Here is a 24,180-nt window from a genome sequence, read left to right on the forward strand (position 1 = left end):
GGGAAGCCCTCCAAGGCTTACGTGAGAAGTAGTCAGTTTGTTTTTGTCTTACTGGTGCAGAAGAAGTGCTTTTTATTGCCTATGGTCTCCAAGGATGGTACTGAGCTCCACAGAGCAACCACTGGGGAATATCAGGTAAATAGCATGAATCTGTTGTTATAAAACAAGCACACTGTTTCGAAAACATATTTAAAGTAATTCGTGAGTTGGATGTTTCCTGGTAGGTATACTTTTCAGCTTAGGCATTTAAAAAGAAAAAGTCTTTTGTGTTCCTTTATTTTCACTTTTACTTTGGTGTTTTGATGTCTATAGAAATGAGCAGTTTCTCTACTTCTTTCCCAGAAATTTATCTCCAATGCTGACATGAGCACAAAGACCTTATGTACTGTGCTGGAAAATATTTTGTGTCTTAAGAATAAAAATTTTCATTAGAGTTAGTCAATGCATCATAGATATTATCCTTCCTGACAAGAGGAACACTGAAGCACAGACACTGTGTTGGGCTATGGTTCTCAATGGAAAAATAAAGCTTTTCAAAATGTTAGTCACTGCCATGCTAGATGTTTCTTTAAGTCATTTTTACAACCTGTTTTGATAGATTCTAAGAATCAGTCTTACATTATATTTTTCTATGGCTTACTATTAAAATCTTATTCATAAAATTAACTATCATGCATGGAAGTAGTATATACCAACATCATAAACAAGAAAATAATTTATATTTAACCCTCATAACAATACTTCAAAGTAGAAATTATCTCATACTGTAGAGGAAACACAGGCTCAGATAGGATATAAATTGTCCATATCACAAAGTTAGTAAGTGATGGAACTAGAATAAAAACAAGATCTGCCTATTTACAAAAATCAATAATTTTCCTCCATAACATATTGTCATTATATGCCTTTGGTTTTTAAGTGAAATGCACTCAACCTCACATTGTAAAATATGCCACAAATGTACCTATAAAGTAAGTGAACATGACTATTGAGTGGGATCACAATTATTAAAAAGTTTGCCTTGGGAACTTTGTAACAAAGACAGTATACTGTATCAGGGAACTGAATTACATGCCCAAAGGGAATATGTGCCATCTCCCTGTGCTCAGTTTTGGCTTTCTGATATGTGCAACACCTATTTCTGTTTCTTTAAGCTTTCCTTTATAACTTCCAGACCTACTTCTGATGATGATGAATTCTTTCAAAACCTAATCCTAGATATGGGGTCAGCTTTAGGCACAATTGTGAGCTGCTAGCTAACAAAAGTAGCTAATATTTTCATGAAATGTCTTATTGTTAAGCTAAATGCCACGCACTATTCATCACATGTATTAATCAGTTTAGTTATCACAATTTTATGAAGTAGTTATGACCATCATTTTTATTTATCAGTTGAAGAAACTAAGACACAGAAAAGTTAAATATTTTACCCAAAGTCATGTTGCTTGTGGAGAAGTTATAATTCATCTTGGTTATCTTGACCTAGAGTCTGTATGCTGGATGACTATTTTAGACTGCTATGTGTGCATGCAGAGTTCAGTGCTTGTCTAGTCCCACTCCCTCCTACCCTTCTGTCCCCTAATGACTTCATCCTGTTCCCTACTTCTCAAGACTACTCCTCTTCATGGACACTTTTCATATTCCAGAACTAATTATTGTGTTTCTTTTTTTTTTTTTTTCTGCTCATCATGCCAAAGGCAAAGTTAGGAGGGTAGCTGAAATACAGGAATTCATACTGAAAAATGCCATGCTCAATTTGTAAAATTTTCCAGAGTTAAATAGGTAGAGTGAAAGGTATAATTTCTTCTTTGAAGAAAACAAGGTTGAATTTTACTTAAATGAATGATAAATATAGTTTTGACATGTATTTACAATCTGTATGACTAATATCATATCCTATCGTGCTTCACATTCTCACACTATTATACCATTAATGATCTCTACATCTGTCCCCAATCATCTAACATCTTTCTTCCTCAGCTGTGTTATGTCAGGTCTGAAAATTAAGTTTTAAAAGTAGTTCCAAAGTTTTAAACATTTATTTATTTATTTATTGTTTTTCCTGGAAGGACATGATGAGTAACCTGATTGTCAGCAAATGCCTTAGGTATTAAGGAGAACAATTCTAATGGCAATAGCTAATATTTTTTGGCAGGGCCAAGTTTTAGTGTCTCTTTGCAACTGTGTGACAGCATTATTATATTAATTCTTATTACAAACCTATGAAGTGGCTATCCACTTTATTTTAATTTTATAAAGGAAAAAACAGGTCCTTAGAGAGTGTAAGTAACTTGGTTCTGGATTTGAACTTCAATCAAGCTATCTCTATAACTTGACCTTTAAACATTATACCACCTTATATGTCAAACTTACCTTGAAAACCAACAAGCAAACCAAATAAATAAAACAATAGGAACAATTTATAATAAAAAGTCTTCTCAGCCGGGTGCAGTGGCTTACACCTGTAATCCCAGAATTTTGGGAGGCTGAGGGGGGAGAATGGTGTAAGCCCAGGCGTTTGAGACCAGCCGAGGCAACACAGCGAAACCCCATCTCTACAAAAAAAAAAATATATATATATATATAAAAAATACAAAAACTATATAGGTGGACATGGTGGTGCTCACCTGTAGTCCCAGCTACTCAGGAGGCTGAGGTAGAAGGATTTCTTGAGCCCAGGAGGCAGAGGTTGCAGTGAATCGAGATCATGCTACTGCACTCCAGCCTCAGCAACAGAGAGAAACCATTTCTGAAAAAAAAAAAAAAAGAAGAAGAAGAAGAAAAGAAAAGGACTTATTGTTATTGAATTCAATATATTCTGTAATAAACAAAAAATACCATTGAATGAATGGTGAAGAAAATTAGATCAACTGCTTTGAAGTCAACTTGTTTACTTCTGATCAAGAAATAGCAGCAGATTATACCTCTGTGGTATTAGTAAAATCTATCTTTGCCTTGGTTTCAAATACATTTTTTAAATGTTTGATACATGGGGACACATCACAGTGTATACTATCAAATTACTTTAAGTGAGTTATAAATAGAAGAGGAAAATCAAGATAGGAAAATTATAATAGCCTTAAATCTCTCAGTTGATAATAAAAATACTAAATTCTGGCAGCTAGGATAAAATTAATGTAAGAAAATAATAGATACAGCACTCACTTTTCTATAGCCCCAGTGTTTTAATTATTTCTATATTTGGAAATGAATTCATAATCTATTAGTCACATTATTTGAAATTTCAAATTATAATTTTATTTGTTTCAGAAAAAAAGCCTCATCCTTTGAAAACATACGTTTGGATGAATAACCAAAGCAAGCTTGCTATGACTTTCATATAAACTACTTTATCATCCTATATTGCTCCATTGAGTTAGTGAGGTCCAGGGTTTTGATAGAATGAGAACATTCATACAGTGAATTGCAGATATATTTGAAGGTTTTAAAAAATGATGTTGTCTTTGTCTAGGGCTGAGGATGATGGTGCAGGGCAAGTGTAAAGGACAGAGTTACGTAGAGATTCCTGAGAACTAGAAAGCAGCCAGTGAGTCCCAGCATCTGAAGGCAAGGAAGTATCAATGTAGTTCCGTATAAATTTAGTAAAACATAAAGCAAGCACTCAATTGTTTTCCAATACAGTATGCTAATTGGAGTGGAAGAATTGCATGGTAGAAAGAACATACAAATGACAAATATATTCACAACACTATACCAAGTGCAATGAGAGGTACAGTCACCTAAAGACATGCATTTTCAGACATTATAGTCAGTTTGAGTATTTAACATATTAAATACTCAAATATTAATCACGTACAGAGATCTGAAATTTTCTTGAGTACCTATTATGCATGTTGAATGCTAGGAAATGTGTACTAAGTATTTTTTTTTCTGGATTCTCTCAGATAAAACTGACCTCATAGCTCTGAGTTAAGTAATTTTACATTTACCACATAAGAACATTGAAGTGCAACTTGTCCAAGACTATACAGCTGCTATGCAGAGCACCTGGGATTCAAATCTAGGAATGAGTGAAGAATTGTATTACTAATTGCGTAAGTAAATACATATGTCTAACCCAGTAATATATTCTTTGTTGGTTCTATGACCCAATATTGCAGAAAATAATGATAGAATTAGTAGTAGTAGTAGAGAGGTTGAGTCTTAATCCCAGTGATCTGACAGCAGTGATCTCATTTGTGGGTACGATTCCAGAATCACTGTTGGAGAATGTGAACGCATATTTAGACAATGCATAGTTCCTAGCAACAACTAGAGTCTTATCTTGCTCTGGGAGTAAAGAAAATACATTATGATAACTTGGTAATACTGTAATGTGATCAGCGTAAAAGAATAACTTACAAGAAAAATATTAAGAAGTTTTCTGAAGCAAGCTTCTCTTGTGGCTTCCAGATTAATGTGCTTGCATATTCTAAGCAGTGTTTTCCACAGACAAATTTTCTGTGTAAGCATAAATTGGCTTAATTTAAGGAGGTAGAAAGGATGGTAGAGTATTTTGTGTTCACTACAGAGGTTGGCTGCCATTTGTTAGTGCAGTAAAATTTTGTAAAGCTGCTCTGAGATTCTTTGAAATTCATTTATAAAAACGAGACTGGATACTTTACCATCTGCTGTAAATATTTCCTAGGAGATTTAGTTACTCAAGTTCCCTACTTTCTGTAGTTTATTTCCATTCGATGATTGTTTGTCTTTGAAATAATTTCAACAATTCAATCTGTTTAATTTATCTGCTTCTGAGAAAACATTAGCTAGCTGACAAATTTAACAGTTTAATCCAACAGGCCTTGAGTGGTATATATCTTCATGTGCTACTAAAGGAGTCAAGAAATTAACTCCAGCTCTTAAACATTAAAAAAAAAGGAAAAAAGAAGGTAGGGGAGGGAATCTTGATAGCCACCTTGGTAATGAAGCAAAGTGAGAGAAAATATCATCCTGGAGCTCAAGGGTGAACATTTTAGTACACTTAACGGCAAAAGAAGTGAGAACTGACCACCTGTTCATCCACATAGTGAGATATGGACAAATACCTCTTCTTGAGAATGAATGAGTAGATATATAAATGAATAGGTGAATGAGCAAATGAAGGCTTATCTATGGATAATCAAACTGGAAACCCACAGTCAGTTTACAAGCCTCTTGAGGATTTGGTCATAACTTGAATATCTCACTGAGATCTAACCCTTTATATGGACTTAGTTCATTTACTTTCTCATTTGCTGTTGAAGGTCCTTAGTACCCTGCTCAAAGGCTGAATTCTTAAAAATATACTACCACCACTAAAAAATAACAGAAGAAAATTTTTGGAAGTGAATAAGTATGTTCAATACCTTGGTTGTGATGATGGTATTGGTGTATGCACACATATCCAAACTCATCAAGGTGAATATATTAAAGGTATACAATTTTTATATTAATTACACATCAATAAAACTTCTAAAAAATTATTTAAAACTAAACAGCAAGAACAACAGAACACTTAGGAAACAAAAGAAGTGTCTGTCCCTAGTATACATATGTAACAAACCTGCACGTTATGCACATGTACCCTAGAACTTAAAGTATAACAATAATAATAATAAATTAATTAATTTAAAAAAATCGAGTTGATGGGTGCAGCACACCAACATGGCACACGTATACATATGGAACAAACCTGCGCGTTATGCACATGTACCCTAGAACTTAAAGTATAATAATAATTAATTAATTAATTAAAAAAAAGAAGTGTCTGTCCCTGTTCTAAATGTTAAGTTTAAAGGTTTGATTGAGAATTTATTTTTTAGTGCAGAAACATGATTTTCTTTTTCAAAACATAAACATTATAATACAGAGTTAGTTAAAATCTACACATTTCCCTTCATAAAGGCAGAGACCCTCATGCAACAATCATCTTTAGAAATAGAAGTCCCTGTAAAACCACAATGCATGGCTTTTTGATTGTTTATGCATTAATAGCATTTTTTTTGTTTGTTTTTAGCCTTGGAAATACATCATAAATAGATCTCCAGACTGTGTTTGCATAGGTCCCTTAGAAATGACTTAAATATAAGCAATATTACTTAAACAATGTTAAGCTATGCTGTAGCACTGTATTACTGCTTTAAGAAATTCATGTAGTTAAACTAAATATTGTAGCAGTAATTCATGTTCATAGAAAAATCGATCAAAGGTTTTGACAAGTTTGAGGCAAGAAAGGAAATAAAGGTCAGGTACTATATTACAAGTTCCCTGTTCTAAATTGTATTTCTTACAAATAGGCTTCTGAGGTCCCATAGCTTTAGCAGGCCTCTTACATATGCCTTCATTTTCTGTTCTTTCAATGACATTCAGACATTTATTTCTTTCTCCCTCCCATTGTGTCCGAGTCCCTCACACTGTTGAACTTGTGCCTCTCTCTCCTCTTCCTTCTGTCTCTCTTTTTAATGCCCTAATGCAGCAGCAATGGATGGTGGGATGCATTTTATTCAGCTCTCAAGGCAGTCAGAGTTACACTTGAGTTCATGTAGCATCTGTTATAACAAGGTTAAAATTACGGAAAGTACACAATTTTATTCCCTTTAGCTGAAGGACAACAAAGGTGGATTTTCATATTTCCTTGTAAAGTGCTGCTTCAGAGAAAGCACATTTTGGTATCCACTAATCTCAAGTAAAGTGACTTGGTTCCTGCTGTTGGTTTTGCCATTAACCTGGTGGCTTTGTTAGGTTATTTATTTTCTTTAAGCCCATCAACGCTTCAGTTACTCCTCATTCTGCCTACTTGTTAGTGAAATTTAAAAGATCTCCTAGTAGCTCCAATAGTTACAGTATAATAGAAACAAGCAAATACTCCTTTAAAAAAAAAATTCTATGAGGGTAAAAACACTTGGATTCAAAAGTGATTTTGGACAATATCTACCAAGTGGTAATTATATATACTCAGATTTTAAACTAAAAATACACCATAAGAGTATTGTACCCTCCTACTACAGTCCCAAGGATTACTGAAAAGTTGGAAGAAGAAAAAAAATAGTGGGAACTTCTTTTAGTTAAAATGCACATCTTATCAGAATTACCATAATAATTGTAATTGTGACCTTTAGTTTGAATTTCTTTTCTGGAAATATAAAGTCTTAGGGAATTGTGATATAAATCCCAAGGCTAAAATAGGTATCCACTGATGGTTCTGATTTTTATTTGATAATAGTCTTCCTAAATAGACTATTATTCTTATAAAATGGAAGGAGCAAGTTGGAAAGCTTAAGAAAACTTCAAAGAGCAGGCATTTCTAATTAGGAAGCTATAGGAGGAAAGGCTTATGACTATCCAAAGCACTTACGCATCTGATGTATTATATGGAATGTCTTTCTCTCTTTCCTCAGTTATTATCAAAGACAGAATAAGTTTAATGGTATTAAAACAAGAAAAAAAATAGTCTTAGTTGGATTAAATAGGCCTTCAAAGGGCTCTCTGAATGATATACTCATGAAATTATTATACAACTCTCAAACTTAATCTATATGAAATAAAAAACATGTAGAAGACATCCCTGAGTTTTTAAGGGAAACTCAAGGATTTTCTAATATTGCTCTACGTAACTGCTTCTTTATTCCAAACTTTACCTTCTGTAACAACAAGCCATGATATAACAGACTCAAGAGCTAGACAGTCCAATGGCAAGAATGCTGACAAAGGTAGTTGTATAAGAAAGAATGAATCATATTTTGAATGACAGAAATGATTAAAATCTTATTTCTTGCGTTTTTATATTGACAATTTTTTCTATGTTTTAGAAGAATTTAGAATTAGAAGGTTGATGTATGAGAGCATGATTTATAAGAGTATAGGCAAATTTAATTCAATTTATTAAATACTTATTGAATCTGCAAAACATTGTGGAGGATATAGAAAATTGTTACAATATGAATCTTATCCTCAAGGAGCATAATCTCCCAATAGGAAGTTTAAGAGACTACTAAAAATCGATCTTCTTGTTAGAACAGATTATAATGGATTTTGCTCCTAAATCCAATGTAATAATGGCACATTTAGAAACTGAGATAAAAATGTGAAATAAAACTTAGAACTTATTTGATATAAAACTTTACTGGGCAAATCTATTAACAGCAGATATTATGAAGAATTTAAATTCACCTACCTCAATTGGAAAGCAATAAGGTCTCATTATTATCTTATGCTCATGCATAAAATCCAGTGCATTTTCAGTTAACCCTTGAACAACACAGTGGTTAGGCTGCTGACCCCTATGAAGTTAAACATCACTGGTATCACTTTTGACTTCAACTGCTGTTAATGTAATAATAGTCTACTGTTGATCAGAAGCCTTTCCAATAACATAAACAATTAATTAACATATGTTGTACATGTTGTATATATTATACACTTCATTCTCACAATAAAGTAAGCTAGAGAAAATGTTATTAAGAGAATTACAAGATCTTCACTATTCACCAAATGGAAATAGATCATCATAAAGGTCTTCATCCTCACCATCTTCATGCTGAGGAGGCTGAGGCACAAGAAGAGGAGGGATTGATCGTGCTGTCTCAGGGATGGCAGAGGCAGAAGAAAATCCATGTATCTGTGAACCCATGCAGTTCAAACGTATGTTGTTCAAAGGTAAAGTATATATGGAAATTATAGAGGGGGAACACAATTAAATTAATTCAATATTTAAGTACATAGTTTACAGACACAAAACCAAGAAGGGGGCAATACACAAATCTACACAAATGAAGAACTGTTAAGAGTGTGGTGCGCGCGCGTGCGCGCACAAACGCGCATGTATGACAGGGAGAGAGAGAATATATGAAAATGAAAATGTGGATCTTTTCATAGTAAAAGAGGGGTTAAAAGGTCCAAAATTAAATTAGCTAATTCCTGATTAAACTGCAATGCCCATATGAAAACTTTGTAATTCATCCATGAACTTACAAGCACACATATACATATACTTCCCCCACACGCATTTATGCACTTATAGAGACATAGATAAATAGGCAGATAGATCAATAGACCACTTCTGTAGTAGTTAAAATCATTGCCAATGGTAAAATATGAAAAACTTGTATGGTGAGAATAAGAAGATATTTAAATCAATTATTATCAGAAATATATAGAGAGAATCAGTAATGAGAGCATGTGACTATCAGAATAAAAGTTGCTTCAGTTTCTAAATTTTCTTTTTTTATGTATAATTCCAAATTATTATTATTATTTTTTAATTATAATTTAAGTTCTAGGGTACATGTGCACAACGTGCAGGTTTGTTACATATTCAAATCCCAAACCCTGTGTTTCCCAGAAAGCTAACCCTTGAGTGCCACAAAATCTCATCTTAGAAATGACATACCATCACTACTGGTATATTCTACTGGTCATATAGATGAACCCTGGTACATTGTGGGAGGAAACCATACCAGTGCATGTATACCAGGAGGAGTATACCTTCTTAGAGGACAGTTACTGTAGATTGCTCTCTGGCTCCGAGTAATGCGCACACCTCACTAATTGTATCCCTAACTCTACCAAAGCTTCATCTTATTACAGCATTAGCATGAAGTCTAGAATCTTGTCATTTAAATCAGGTCTAGCTGCAAATACAACTCCTTGAGTATGGTTTGTCTTGATTTGAAGACCTTTGAAACTAAAGAAACAACTTACCTTACCTATCTTTCACACATCCACCATAAAATGATGAGACAGGCATAGAATAATCATCATAGGCACTCTGATTTAATAGAGGAAAAAGAGAGACATACAGAAGTCAGCAGTCAATGAGAGTTCTGAAATATAGCTGGGGAAATGTTAATTTTTTTCTTTTTTTGATGAGGATTTAATCCTACTCCTATCTATTAATGACTTTATATTTCTTGATTCCACTGTCTGGTTTCAGTTCTATCATTTGAAATATTCCTCCTTTTTCATAAAAGTTAGAATACATTTAAGTCTGACTAGTTTACTCAGCCTGCTATCTGCTTAAAGAAGTTTGGGTGGCCCACTTTAAAATGGCTCTGGCTTAGTCAGTTTAAATTATCAATAGTTTTACATATGTAATTTAACTTCAAATTTTTGTAGGTTTACTGTGAATCTTACTGAGATTCACTCATACACAAAGGCTAATTCAGTAACCTTTTCAGAAATATGCTCTTCTCTTTCTTGAACTTTTGTTGAGAAGGCTGTAGAGCAATGCTGTGACTTCATGCAGGTCCTATTGTTCGATTGAGTTATCTGTATATCATATACTTTATATTTTAGAGGACTGTTTGTCTAACTAAATGGCATTCCAAAGCACCACCTTTGATCTTTCTGTAACATATGGAAAATTTTAAAGTTATCTTTTTGGCTACAATTTTGGACCATACTTTCCCGACAGTGCCCTGGATTCTATCTTTGCTTGAAAGTCATTTATTGATTTTAGCATCATTTGCCATCTGGTGAATCTCAGAATTTTCTTTTTTCTTTTTTTTTTTTTTTTCTTTTTTTTTTTTTTTTTTTTTTTTTGAGATGGAGTCTCCCTCTGTTGCCCAGACTGGAGTGCAGGGCGCGATCTGGGCTCACTGCAAGCTCCATCTCCCGGGTTCATGCCATTCTCCTGCGTCAGCCTCCAGAGTATCTAGAACAACAGGCGCCCACCACCACATCCAGCTAATTTTTTGTATTTTTAGTAGAGACGGGGTTTCACCGTGTTAGCCAGGGTGGTCTTGATCTCCTGACCTCGTGATCTGCCCGCCTCGGCCTCCCAAAGTGCTGGGATTACAGGCGTGAGCCACCGCGCCCAGCCGAATCTCAGAATTTTCAAAGCCATTACATCTATTATTTTTAAGTTAATATGATTTATGTATTATAAAAACAAAGGGTACATATATGCAAAAGTAGTACATTTTGAAGTCTATGGAATGTTTTAATCAAAACTAGGTTAACAAGTAATTATTGAGCATCGCTTTTATGTTATGCAATCTATTCTGTGATGTAAAAACAGATACAAAGTACTTACTTCCATAATGATTACCTTATATTTGATGTAGACAAATAATAAGTAAATTCATATTTTTTGGATTTTATCAAGTACATTGAATAAAGAAATAGGGGGCAATACGAGCATTGACTGGTAGTCTCTGTTTCAGCTAAGATATTCAGGGAATGGACATGATGACTGTATTTGTCAAAGTTATGTAGAGAACAGAAAAAATGTGTATATATACACATCCATGTATATTCAACGTAGGTAGCCCTCGTCCAGTCAAGGACTTTGCTTCCTCTTCTAGGGAAGGAGTTAGTGCATTTTTGGTTGCCACAGAATAGTTGTATCACATCAGGCAGAATTATGACCTTGCTATTTTCTTTATTTGACAGTTAAGTATGGTTTAGTGAGATACATAGGTGCCACGTTGACAAGCGATGAACTTATAATAGCAAATTTTATGTGTTGATTTGTCTAGGCTATGGGGTGCCCAGATATGCTGACAAATGTTATTAAGTGTATCTGCAAGGGTGTTCTAGATAAGATTAATATTTAAATTCATGGAGTGAGGAAAGCAGATGGTTCTCTCTAGTGTAGGTAGCCCTTATCCAATCAATTGAAGAGGTGAATAGCACAAATAAAGCTGATTAAGAGAGGGATCTTCTTCAATGTTTCAAATAGAAATATTGTCTTTTCTTGGGTATTGAGCCTGCCAGCTTTTGGACTGAATCTTACTCTACCAGCTCTCCTGGTTCTCATGGGTTTGGTCTCAAACTGGAACTACGTTTCATCTCTCCTGTGTCTCCAGTTTGCCAACTGCAGATATTGAGACTTCTCAGCCTCTATAAGGATGGTGTGAGCCAATTTCTTATCATTTCTCTCTCATCATATGTTTCTCTAGATAACGTTGAGTAATAGAGTTATCATATCCATTCCATGACGATCTTAGCTGTATATAGCTCGCGCTCTCTCTCCCTCTGTCTGTCTCTCTCTCTCTCAATATTGAGGGATTTGATAATAGTGTTCCTAAATAGACTATTATTCTTATAAAATGGAAGGAGCAAGTTGGAAAGCTTAAGAAACCTCCTAACAGCAGGCATTTCTAATTAGCGAGCTATAGGAGAAAAGGCTTATGACTATCCAAAGCACTTAGGCATCTGATGTATTATTATACGGAATGTCAATATTGAAAGAGAAAGAGATTACAAGAAATTGGCTCACATTATTATGGAGGCTGATAAGTCTCAATATCTGCAGTTGGCAAGCTGGAGACACAGAAAAGCTGAAGTTTAGTCCCAGTTTGAGTCCAAAAGCATGAGAACCAGGAGAACTGATAGTGTAACCTTCAGCCCAAAAGCTGGCAAGCTCAATACCCAAAAAAAGCTCATGTTTCCACTTGAATTTATGTTTATTGCTGCACTATTCACAATAGCAAAGACTTGGAATCGACCCAAATGTCCATCAGTGACAGACTGGATTAAGAAAATGTGGCACATATACACCATGGAGTACTATGCAGCCATAAAAAAGGATGGGTTCGTGTCGTTTGTAGGGATATGGATGCAGCTGGAAACCATCATTCTCAGCAAACTATCGCAAGAACAGAAAACCAAATACCACATGTTCTCACTCATAGGTGGGAATTGAACAATGAGATCACTTGGACACAGGAAGGGGAACATCACACACCGGGTCCTATTGTGGGGAGGGGGTAGGGGGGAAGGAATAGCATTAGGAGATATGCCTAATATAAATGACGAGTTAACGGGTGCAGCGCACCAACATGGCACATGTATACATATGTAACAAATCTGCACGTTGTGCTCATGTACCCTAGAACTTAAAGTATAATAAAAAAATAAAAATAAAAGCAAGAAAAGACTAATGGCCCAACTCAGGTAGCCAGGCAAGAGGAGTCCTCCCTTAAACAACTTTTTTGTGCTATTCAGGTCTTCAATTGACTGGATAAGGACTACCTACTTTAGAGAGAACAATCTGCTTTACTCACTCTATGAATTTAAATATCAATCTCATCTAGAACATCCTTGCAGATACACCAATAATATTTGTCTGCATATCTGGGCACCCCATGGCTTAGTCAAGTCAACACATAAAATTAGCTATTATAAGTTTATTCCTTGTCAATATGGCACCGATATGTATCTTTTAAAACCATATTTAATTTTCAAATAAAGACAATAGCAAGGTCATAATTCTGCCTGAGAGGATACAACTATCCTGTATACAACCAAAAATTGCACTAATTCCTTCCCAGAAAGAGGAAGCAAAGTCCTTGAATAATGTTCAGTCTTCTCAATATCCCCTAACTTAAATACTATGATATAAAATTAGCATTAAATACTGTGAAACAAAGTCAGTACATCTCATATTATATGATAAAGTCATGAAAACAGAAAGCAACCATCTCGCTACGGAGTCACTACAGATAGGTGATAGTGAATTCTGTCACTCTCATTTACACTCCTTGATTCCTGGAGCCAAGAATTCTGCTACGGTAAAAACAGCACCATATATTGAATGCTGATTCAGAACATATATAGCTTTATGGAGAATTTGTCCCAGTTCTGCAAGATATTGCCACCTACCTGGTGCTGCAGCAGAGTTTTTAATAGGCTGTTACACCATTCTATGAATCCAATTGCTTCAGGGTCATGGGGAATATGGTAAGACCATTGGATCCCATAACCATGGGCCCATTGCTGACATCTATTGCTAGGGAGTGAGTTATTTGATTACAAGCAATGGTGTGTGGTATATTGTGATAGTGTATAAGGCATTTGTAAGTCTGTCATGGTAATTTGGGAAGAAGCACTGCATGCAGGGAAGGCAATCCATATTCATAGTGTCTATTCCTGTAAGAACAAAATTCTACTTCCATGATGAAATTCGTTCAATGTAATCAGCCTGTCCCCAGGCAGCCAGCTGATTACTCCAAGGAATGGCACTGTATCAGGGGCTCAATGTGTCCTCTGCTACTGCCAGACTGAGCAATCAAGTCAGGCTTGGTGAGTGGAAGTTCATATTGCTGATTCCATGTGTAACCCCCATCACTACAATTATGACGGCTTTGTTCATGGACAATGAAGGGAGTGACTGGGGAAAGAGGCTGAATGGTTTCAACTGAACAGTTCATCCTATCCACTTGATTAGTGAAATATTCCTTTGATGATGCTACCTTTTGGTGAATATACACATAGGACAAAACATTACATTGTTCTCCCATTTACAGAGGTCTGTCTACATACTTGTTCCCTAAATTTTCTTGTCACCAACTTTTCTATCATGATACTTCCCGGTCGACCATCCAGGCAAACCATTGGCAAAGGTCATGAAGTAGTATATAATCACTAGTCTGGCCATTTCTCCTTCCAAGCAAAGTAACTAGCCAGATGCGCTTCTCGAAGTTCTGTCCACTGGGAGAGTTTCCCTTCACTACTGTCCTAAAAGGTTGTACCAGAAAAGGGGTAGAGTGTACAAATGTCTACTCTTGAGTGGTAGACATGTAGTGTGCACTACCACATAGTGCAGAATCATCTGTAAATTAAGTCCAAGTTTTATTTTCCTCTGTCAACTGATTATATGAAGCCACAGGTATAAGATTGGAGAGAGAAGGACGAGTAGCAGGCACAGGAATTATGAGCATTTAGGCTACTTCATGTAACTTAGTAGAGACTTCAGGGCTTGTTTGGACCCAATTATGTATATATCACTTCTACTTAATAAAGAGATGCACATTTAATTTTCTGACTTGGTGAGTCACACAATGCCCAGTTGATAATAGGCATCTCAGGTCACATGGTAACTTGGTGGCCCATGATTAAGTGTTCAATCTCTACTAAGTCACAGCAGCAGGCCAATAGCTGTTTCTCGAAATGGTAGTAATTATCCATATAGGATGGAAGGGCTTTGCTCCAAAATCCTAAAAGGCTTCACTGTGGTTTACCTTAGGATTCACCAAAATCCTAAGGGCCTTCCAAACGCTCCAAACGTCTCTGATACTTCAAACATCATTGGATCTGCTGAATTAAATGGCCCAAGTGGCAGAGGAGCTTACACAGCAACCTGGATCTGCTATGGAACCTTCTCTTATTTTGAGCCTCCTCCCAAACTCGCAGCTTTTGGTGACATCTGGTAAATAAGTTACTGCAACACATCCAAATGAGAAAAACATTATCTTTATCTTTAGTGTCCAAAAAGACACAGTAGTCGTGCTTCTTCTTTTTTTTTTTTTTTTTTTTTTGGTTTTAGGGGCCAGGTGCAGTTGATCCTTTATGTTAAAAGGAATATCTTGACATGCCCTATACCACTTGTACCCTAAAAATTTCACTGAGGTAGAAGCCTCCTGAATATTTTTCACATTTATTTCCCATCCTCTGACACACAAATGTCTTAACAATAAGTCTAGATTGGTGGCTAATTCCAGTCTCTAAGTCTAATCAACATAATGTAACGTATACGTGTGATATCTTATGGAAGGGAAAGGCAATCAAGATGCTTGAAAACTAAATTATGACATAGTGATGGAGAGTTGATATACGTCTAGGTGGAACATTAAGGTGTATTGCTGGTCTTGTCCCCTGAAAGCAAAATACTTCAGGTGGTTATAATTGACAAGGATGGATAAAAATTTATTTGCAATATAAATACCTGCATACCAGGATCAGGAGATGTGTTAGTTTGCTCAAGCAATGAAACCACATTTGGTATACCAGCAGCAATTAAAGTCATTACTTGGAGTTTTCAAAAATCACTGTCATTCTCCAAGATCCACTTTTTTTTTTTTTTTTTTTTCTCCACAGGCCTCATAGGTATGTGGTTGGGATCACAACCCCTACATCTTTCAAATCCTTGATGGTGGCACTAATCTAGACAATTCCTTAGGAATTGCAGTTTTTCTTTTGTATTTGTGTTTCTTTTCATTTTTGTTTTCCTAGTTTCCTAAGCAGTTATAGTGGCTTCCACGTGGCCATTTTTACCGTAATAGTCCTCGGTCCACAGGTAAGAAAACCAATATGGAGATTCGGCCAGCTGCTGAATATATGTATTCCAATTATGCATTTCAGAACTGGATAAATAACCAAAGGATGGGTTTGGGAAGCCACTGGATCCATTGTAATATAAACATGAGCTAAACCTTTGCTCACCTGACTTCCCAAAGTCCCTACTCTGACTGTGGACCTTAGTGACTGTTTGGGTCTCCTGGAATTAGTGACAGTTCAGAGCCAGTGTCCAGTAGTCCCTGAAAGATCTCATTACTTTCTTTTTCCAAATGTAGAGTTACTCTGGTAGAAGACCATAGGTTTATTGAGGAAGACTTGGAGAAAGATTAACAGTATAAATGTTTTAGCAGCGTACCTGGGTTTCTTCTAAGAATAGCAGCCTACCCTTCATTTAAGGGATTCTAGGTCTGCCAACTGACTCAAATCTGGGAATTAATTGATGGATTATGATTCTCCCTCCCTATGATTCAGGTTAGATTTTTGTGCACCTGACCTACAACTTTTCTGCTTACACAGATTAAGTAGTAATTTAGTAGGATTCCTAACTGTTTCGCTTCTAGGAACACCAAAATCAACTAGCTGAGACCACAATTCTGCAAAGGCAGATGATTTTAACTGCTGCTTTGACTCTGCTGTCCAAGCCCACCTTGCCTTTGTGGTTGAACACCATAACTTGGCCCCTGCTGCCCCCAGGATCCAGTTACTTCCACTGCATTTAGGTTTTCCAATTCAGTGACTGTGATTCCCATTATAAGGCATGCCTACAGAAAAGAGTGACCACAGAACTCTTCAAGGATGCTAGGTTTCCCCTCACAAATATATTTTCCACAGTCATGATGAAAGGTATGTCTTCTGGCCGCTTCCAGTGTGGGTGAATATATCTGGAATCACAAATTCACTCTAACATTCCCATCTTCCTAAGCATTTCAAACCCCTTGTCTACATTAAACCAAGGCAGATCCAGCATTTCCAAATTGCTATATACCATTTGTGAATCCCATTTTGACCTATGTTTCAGCCAACCAATCAAATTGTTAGAGTTCTTCCTATCTCTTCAAGCTGCCACGTTAAATTGGCAGGTTCTCTGCTTAGAAAGCCTATATCAGTAAATTCAGCCAGACCTAACTTCATATTCCTTCCACCACTATCCCACATTTTCACTATCCATTCTCACACATATTCACTATTTATGGATAAATTAGAAAACTCAAGTAGTTATCTTTGAGTGTAGTGTAACTCCTGGGTCACACTTTGTACCTCACCTCTAGGGGACTGCTGTGATGTGAGTCTAGTTATACTTCTAGAAGGAAAAAGGGTGGTGAGGGTGAGTCCTCAGGAAAATCAGCATGATCTTGCATGACAACTGCCTCAGGGGAAGCCATCACAGTTTTCTCAGATAATGCAGATTTAATCTTCTCTGACAGGAGTGAAGAGGAATAGAGTTTAATAGAGTAATGTTTAATAGAGTAATGAGGAAAGGCCTACCTCAGGAGGTGTCACTTGAGCTAAATGATGAAAAGGAGGTAGTAATGTAATGGTCTGAGTGTTCAAGATAAATAACAGTATGTGCAAAGACCCTGAAGTGAAAAAGACATTGGCATATCTGAAGAAAAAGAACTTTCATATATAGTTCTTCTGTGTAGATGTGTCTTGGATATGAAGTTAAAATAAAGAAGAAAACCTATTTTACACTAGAGTACAAACTGGAGTAGATAATTTAGCAAAATTTGCAATTTTAATTCAGTAGCAATTTTGATCTCCCCAAAGTTATTTTCTGCTATAAAATTGTTTGCTTAGAGTCTAACTTGATATATTTCTCCTTAGAGTCACTGAAGCTCAAAGCATATTAATCTTTCGTAGTACTGCTATTGCTGGTATAAAGATTTTATTCAATTGTATAGGTTATATCAGATTCTTTACTAATTCTTTACTAATTCTACCCATTCCTACAAATGATACATCCTAACAACGTATGTTTTCTGTTTAGACTTGACATGCAAGACTTTGAAAAATAAAAATTAGGATGAGTAATACATCACAATGAAAATTTCTAGAATTGATACCTTAATGTGTCTTTTGTAATAATTCATAAATCTATGCGTGTCTGCACTAGAAGCATTTTCCCTAAAGAAAAGACTGACCATTTACTGTTCGGATTTTAAATATGCATCTTTCCTGATCTTAGGTATTATAACCAGACTTCCAGTATCAGACACACAACACAATGCTCATATTCACAAACAGCCTCAATCCATAAATAATATTATTTACTATCTGGAAGAGAGCACAGAAAATTAAGGAGCTGTGATGGCAAAGATTTTTACAAGAGTTTAAAAGGAAATAACAAGATGAATACACACTTTGCCATTACTTGTTTTAAAATTATTAGCTTCTGGTTTAGCCAGCACCAGCTTTCTCTACTTCCTGCACACACACACACACACACACACACACACACACACACACGTGTGTGTATATACATATTTAAGTAACATTAATCGTGTGGGTAACCATGTGGTTGTTCATGGATTTTATAATATTTCAATTGTATATTGATTCATTAATGTAACTATAAAATAACATATTAAAGCAAGGATTTTTAAAAAGCTGTTAGCTGCACTTACTGAGCCCATGAAAATAGACAAGTAAACACAGAAAACATAATTGCCAAATTATTTATGAAACTTTTCTTAGCATAAGTATTTTTAAGACTGCCCATGTATTTCCAGATAGATTTGACAGCAGATAACATAAAATTATATAATTAGAAAATATAAAAACCGTTTCTTCAGCCTTGAATTATTCATCAGTATCACTAGGATATGTGCAGAACAATGGTTACAAATGTTGATTTGTACTTACTGGACACTGAGGTAGAGTGAGAGCTTGTTAGGATATTGGTATTCAGGAACAAGCAATGACTTAGAAATCTGTATGACTAAGGTTGAAGTTTATATATTTATCACTTTCTAGAATAAAGAATTGAAAATCCAGAAGATCAAAAATAATGATAATGAAAAATGCAACAGAAGATATTTGTTTTCTTAATATTTTAATACTCAGGGATTAGGATACCATTCGTGGTCTACTGTAGAAATAGAATTAGAAATTCAGAGAAGAAAAGGAAATTTTGGCTAGCAAGTTCCTTTTGGATGTTTTTTTAAACAATTGCAACTTGAGTCGTGGTGCAGAAACCTTAAAGTGCCAATAATGAGGTGAAAGTCATTTCTTATAATTAGAAGTCTGAAACACTTGAAAGGAAGAACTAATTAGGACTAGAGAAAATTTTAAGAGAGAAGATGGCAGACTAAATGGCCTAGTGAGCTCTCGATTTTAGCAAAAAGTATCTGACTTTTTTTTCAGTACTATAGATATAAATAAATATACTTTGAGTTGACCAAGGAAAAGATCACTGAAATGCATTTTGGCTATCCTTCCTTCTATGTCTTGAAATCTATAGAGGTATGCTGTTTCCCAGTGTGTTCTTTTCAAGATATTCTTCAGATTTTGCAGTAATATTCCTGAGGACTTTCATATGAGATGGACAGTGTAATTTTGAGTTCCTTATTTGAGAGTATTGAATGCCAGAGCATGTTTGAATGAGAGGTCAAAAAGAGGCTATACGGGCAGAAAACTTCCACTTCTATCCTCTTCAGTTTTTAGTTGGGTCCAAGAATTACACTGACATAAGAAAGGTTTTATAAAGCTCGGGAACCCTCATAAAGAAATGAAGATCAGAAGAACCAGAGTCAGTTACTTACATACTATATTGGACAAAGAATACTAAACAGTGAAAACATGACTAAAATATGTGGAAGTTTAAAAGATAAGTTATTCTAGCAAAGTCTCTGCTGAATTCTCTTAATTTGAACTTCTTGTCCTTGAGGACATGGATGCTACATATGTCAAGTATAGAAAGGGTTTCTTTCACACAGTAATTTCATCTTCTGCTTTTAAGAAACAGTCTGAAGATCAAAGTGTTTTTCTTACACCTGCTATTTTTCAAGTGCCTTTTCTTAAATAGTCAATATTCCAGAATAGCACAATATTTAACCCTCTCAAACCAAATACTTTGTTGAAGTGACTATCTTTCATGCTGGGTATCAAATTTTAGGGTTAGAAAATCAGAGTTATTGATGTAAAGCTAAAGTTATCAAGTAACTTTACTGCATTATTATACATAGTTAAGGTGATCATAGAATTTGTCTAAATGTGAGATTCTTTAAAGGAGAAAAGAGGAGGGACAATTGCTTAGTTATGTCAGGACATTAAGACAACATTAGTAAATGAAAACTGCACAGAGCAAAGTAAAATATAAGGGTACCATTGAGAGAGGCAATTGTCTCCTCTTTGTATACCTATTCTCTTGTCCTAACACTTGTGGCATGTTGAGAACTATTCTGAGTGGTATCTTAATCTGAAATCTACTTGTAACTTAGTAGCTTTTCTCCCTGTCTTTATTATCTGTGTTTTTCCCCTCATGTAGGCATATCATAGCATCCTAAGAACCATTCACGGATGGCACCCATCAGCACTTTCAGCTTTCTCTCTTTGTTTGATTAGAAAACAGATGCATTTTCTATCAGAGTAAGCTTGTTTGTTTATACTTGCTGAAAAGAAACACACTGAAAACAGAGAGACATGGTTGCATATTTTCTTGAGAAAAACTTGGTGGCATTTTTTCTTTATTTACAACATGCTAGAAATGGAATACTCTTAGGATTTCTATAAGAAGATAAAAGCAAATATTTACATTTTTAAGTATCTGAAATTCTGTAACCATCTTCCCAGAAGCAAATCTCAAGAGTTTCCTTTTGGTTTATTTATTTTAAATAGTTAATAATATGTAAATTTTGATCTCAGCTTCTCTGGAGACAGAGTAAGGAAATGGCTGATTCAAAATTATGTTGATCTTACATCCAAATGTATTTTCAGTGATAAAATTGATTTTTCTATTCCCTGCAAATATAGTATTCAGTCAAGAGAGATTTATTGCTATGTTAGTAGTTAATTCTTACAGTCTGGATGAATTGTTCAAACATCAGTTTGTTAATAACAAATATATTTATTCATTTATTTCTTTGAAGAATACCCCACTCTTTTTACTGCGTTTTAAAGAGAAAATAAATGAACCTTATCAGAGTCTCTATGGTGAGAGAAGAATTACACTCACATACAGTAGCTGTAGTCCAGAGTTCACTGCGTTAGAGTTGAAAGTAGATATTACAATACTCTAACCCCCTTCCAAATTTAGGAAGTTAAATATCTGGAAGGATTGGAAGTCAATTAACATTTAATTGATAGCTGGCAACAACTATACATAGAATAACTATCTGAAACATACGTTTAAGTTAGAGTAGATAATTCTGAATATATTCATTTCATTTTAAATTAGTAACTGATGTTGATTAGCAGAATTCTATTAGTTGATACAAGTATAATGAAAACCTCTTGTAGAAATCTACCAATGAAGTTTGGTGAGATCAAATGGCTGGATAGAAATAGGAAAGGCCTTGGTGAAAAGACCCCTTGGACAATGGGTGGGGATTAGACATGATTACCTCTAAAAAAAGAAAGTGAAATACCAGCATTTACCCAAGTTAGAAGTGGGAAGAAAAATCTCAGAGACATGTAATCCTACCCTTGAATACAGCAACTACTGTCTCTTTTACCTGTATGGTATGTAAAATGGAAATTTGGAGTGTCTGGGTATCTGGAACAGGGGTGAGGAAACAGAATCTCCATCTGGCATATTTCCCAAATATGTCAAACCTTCTTTGATTCAGAAAAAGTCACTTAGAGGGACAACAAATCTAGAAGTTCATTTCCTTTCTACTAGTTCATTGTGTCACTCAGGATGAGGGAGATTGTTGCTTATTTTGCATCCAGTCCATTTGATCACCACTGTCTTAGCTGCGACACCTAAAGGACTTCCTCATACCCGCCTCTGTACTCTCTACCACTCAAATCTATTTTTCGTATTGCCAGTCAGAATTATTTTTCTAAAACATATGTCAGATCATATCATTTTCTTACTTCAAAGCATTTAGTGGCCTCTGATCACCTATGAGTTTTGAACTGCCTTCATCTTGAGATGAACTGCCTGCATCTACAAACCCGTCATGTCAACTCCTTGTGGTTTCCTGAGTCCCCAGTGGCTTTTCTATCACTGATTTGGTAACATTGCAGCCATCTTAAGCATGTTCAGAAATCTACATATGTGCCATTTTACTTCCTCATTTCCTCACTAAATATTTTATATGTGCCCTCCATATGCATACAGAAGTACTAGAACAGGAAAAGAACAGTGAACAAGGCACTTACAGACTCTCTCCTCAGGGAACCAACTAATTCACCAGGCACTTTTACCTCTGACTGGATTAAATGCTTTTCTTCTGGGTTCCCACAGCCTACTCTGCATACCTCTGTCTAAACCAAGCTTTTCTAACCTGTGGCCTATTGGCCACATGTGGCCCAAGATGGCTTTGAACGTAGCTCAACACAAATTTGTAAAATTTCTTAAAACATTATGAGATTTTTTTTTTTTTTTTTTGCATTTTTTTAGCCCGTCAGCTATTGTTAGTATTAGCGTATTTTATGTGTGGCCCAAGACAGTTCTTCCAATGTGACCCAGGGACACCAAAAGGTTGGACAACCCTGGTCTAAATGCTCATTAAAATATAGCAAAATATGTTGTTTATTCCCTTGTAATCCCAATGTACCATGAGCTCCCTTAGGGGAGTACTAAATTATTTGCATCTTCATCCCCAACATATGTCATGATTCTACAAATTGTATTGAATTTACAAGAGAAGTGCCTACATGGTGTTTTGAAGACATATAATGATAATTGTCATCTGCATAACAAGCACGAGTTATAAAACAACAGCTAATAGGATTTCACATAAAAGGCAGAATTGATATAAAATGTGAACAAAAAACCTTACTGAAGAGTAAGAATATTTTACTTCTCAAGTAAAATAAATTTGAGAAGAGAAATACTGCAGTAAATAAATCTGTCATACACCAAAAAAAGAAAAAGAAAAAAGAAAATCAGAGAGAAATAACGTGAAATGTAGACAACATTAAGGAAATGGAGATGAAATAATTGGAATGTAAACCACAGGGACAATCTAGTTATTAAGTGAACCAACTCAAAGTACGAAGATGAAGTATTACGGGATGGATGAATGCTGATGAGAAACGGTGATGTATCATCAGTCAGTGAGAGAAAAATGATGATAATTTAGTACAGAACATTAAGAATAAGAAGTGCTTAAATGAAAATATGGAGACGAGTTTGGCTGAGGAATATAAAAGAGGAAGATATTGAAAAGGAATAGCACCTTTCATTTATATATTTAAGTAAATTCTGGACAAAAGCTAGTCAAGAGGATCTGTGATAAAAGAAACAGAATGGCTAGTACAACATATTGTTTGGGTTCTGAAATAATAAAGAGTCCTTAAGAGTAAGATTGGAGGGGGAAGACATACATATCAGCATAAATAAGGATTGGAATTTATGCCAGAAGAAACGTTAGAGCATCTTGCAGATCAAAGCTATTCAGGTACTACAGGAGAAGGGAAGGGTAGCATTAAGATATCAGACAGGAGGAAAAAGTGTAAAGCCAGTTAGAAATGAAGAAGGTGGGCACACAAGAGGCAGTTAATCCAAGTCCAAGGAGAGATGTGCAGAAATGGCCACTTAGTCAAATGACTTGAAGAACTGGCAGATCCAGGCTTCTAGGAAGAGTCAATTGAGAGCATCTGGCTGTAGGAAAAATGAAAAACTGTATGATCTGGCCACTTTTCAATGACAGCTGGCTTTTGAGTTTTATAATCGCTATTGGATAAACAGAAAAAGAAGAGATCTTTATAGGCAAGGAAACATTTTCTAGTGTCAAGGCAAAATACATCTGAATAGATAAGAAAGGGATTAAAATAACCAATAATGGGTTTAGAGGGAATTGTTCATAAAATAATGGATGGGAAAACAAATATCAAGGCAAGAATTTTGATTTACGGCAAACGATGACTTAACAGTTGTAGAACTAGTGTACAGACTTGCGATCCTTGCCTAGCACCAGAAACTTCTTTTTTTTTTCCTTTTGGAGACAGGTTCTCACTCTGTCACTCAGGCTGGAGTGCAATGGCATAATCATAGCTCATTGCAGCCTT

General features: G+C 35.4%; 1 long non-coding RNA gene across 3 annotated transcripts in view; it reads right to left on the reverse strand.

The window, feature by feature from the left end:
• Positions 1-24,180, reverse strand: part of LOC119627935 (uncharacterized) — a 244,881-nt gene that overhangs the window by 169,094 nt on the left and 51,607 nt on the right. For all 3 annotated transcript variants that reach the window (XR_012093996.1, XR_012093997.1, XR_012093995.1), the window contains exon 2: positions 2,628-2,749. This is a non-coding gene — a long non-coding RNA (uncharacterized lncRNA). The remainder of the gene's footprint in view (positions 1-2,627; positions 2,750-24,180) is intronic.

Source organism: Chlorocebus sabaeus, chromosome 9 (genome assembly GCF_047675955.1).
Source record: "Chlorocebus sabaeus isolate Y175 chromosome 9, mChlSab1.0.hap1, whole genome shotgun sequence".
Taxonomy (NCBI): Eukaryota; Metazoa; Chordata; class Mammalia; order Primates; family Cercopithecidae; genus Chlorocebus; species Chlorocebus sabaeus.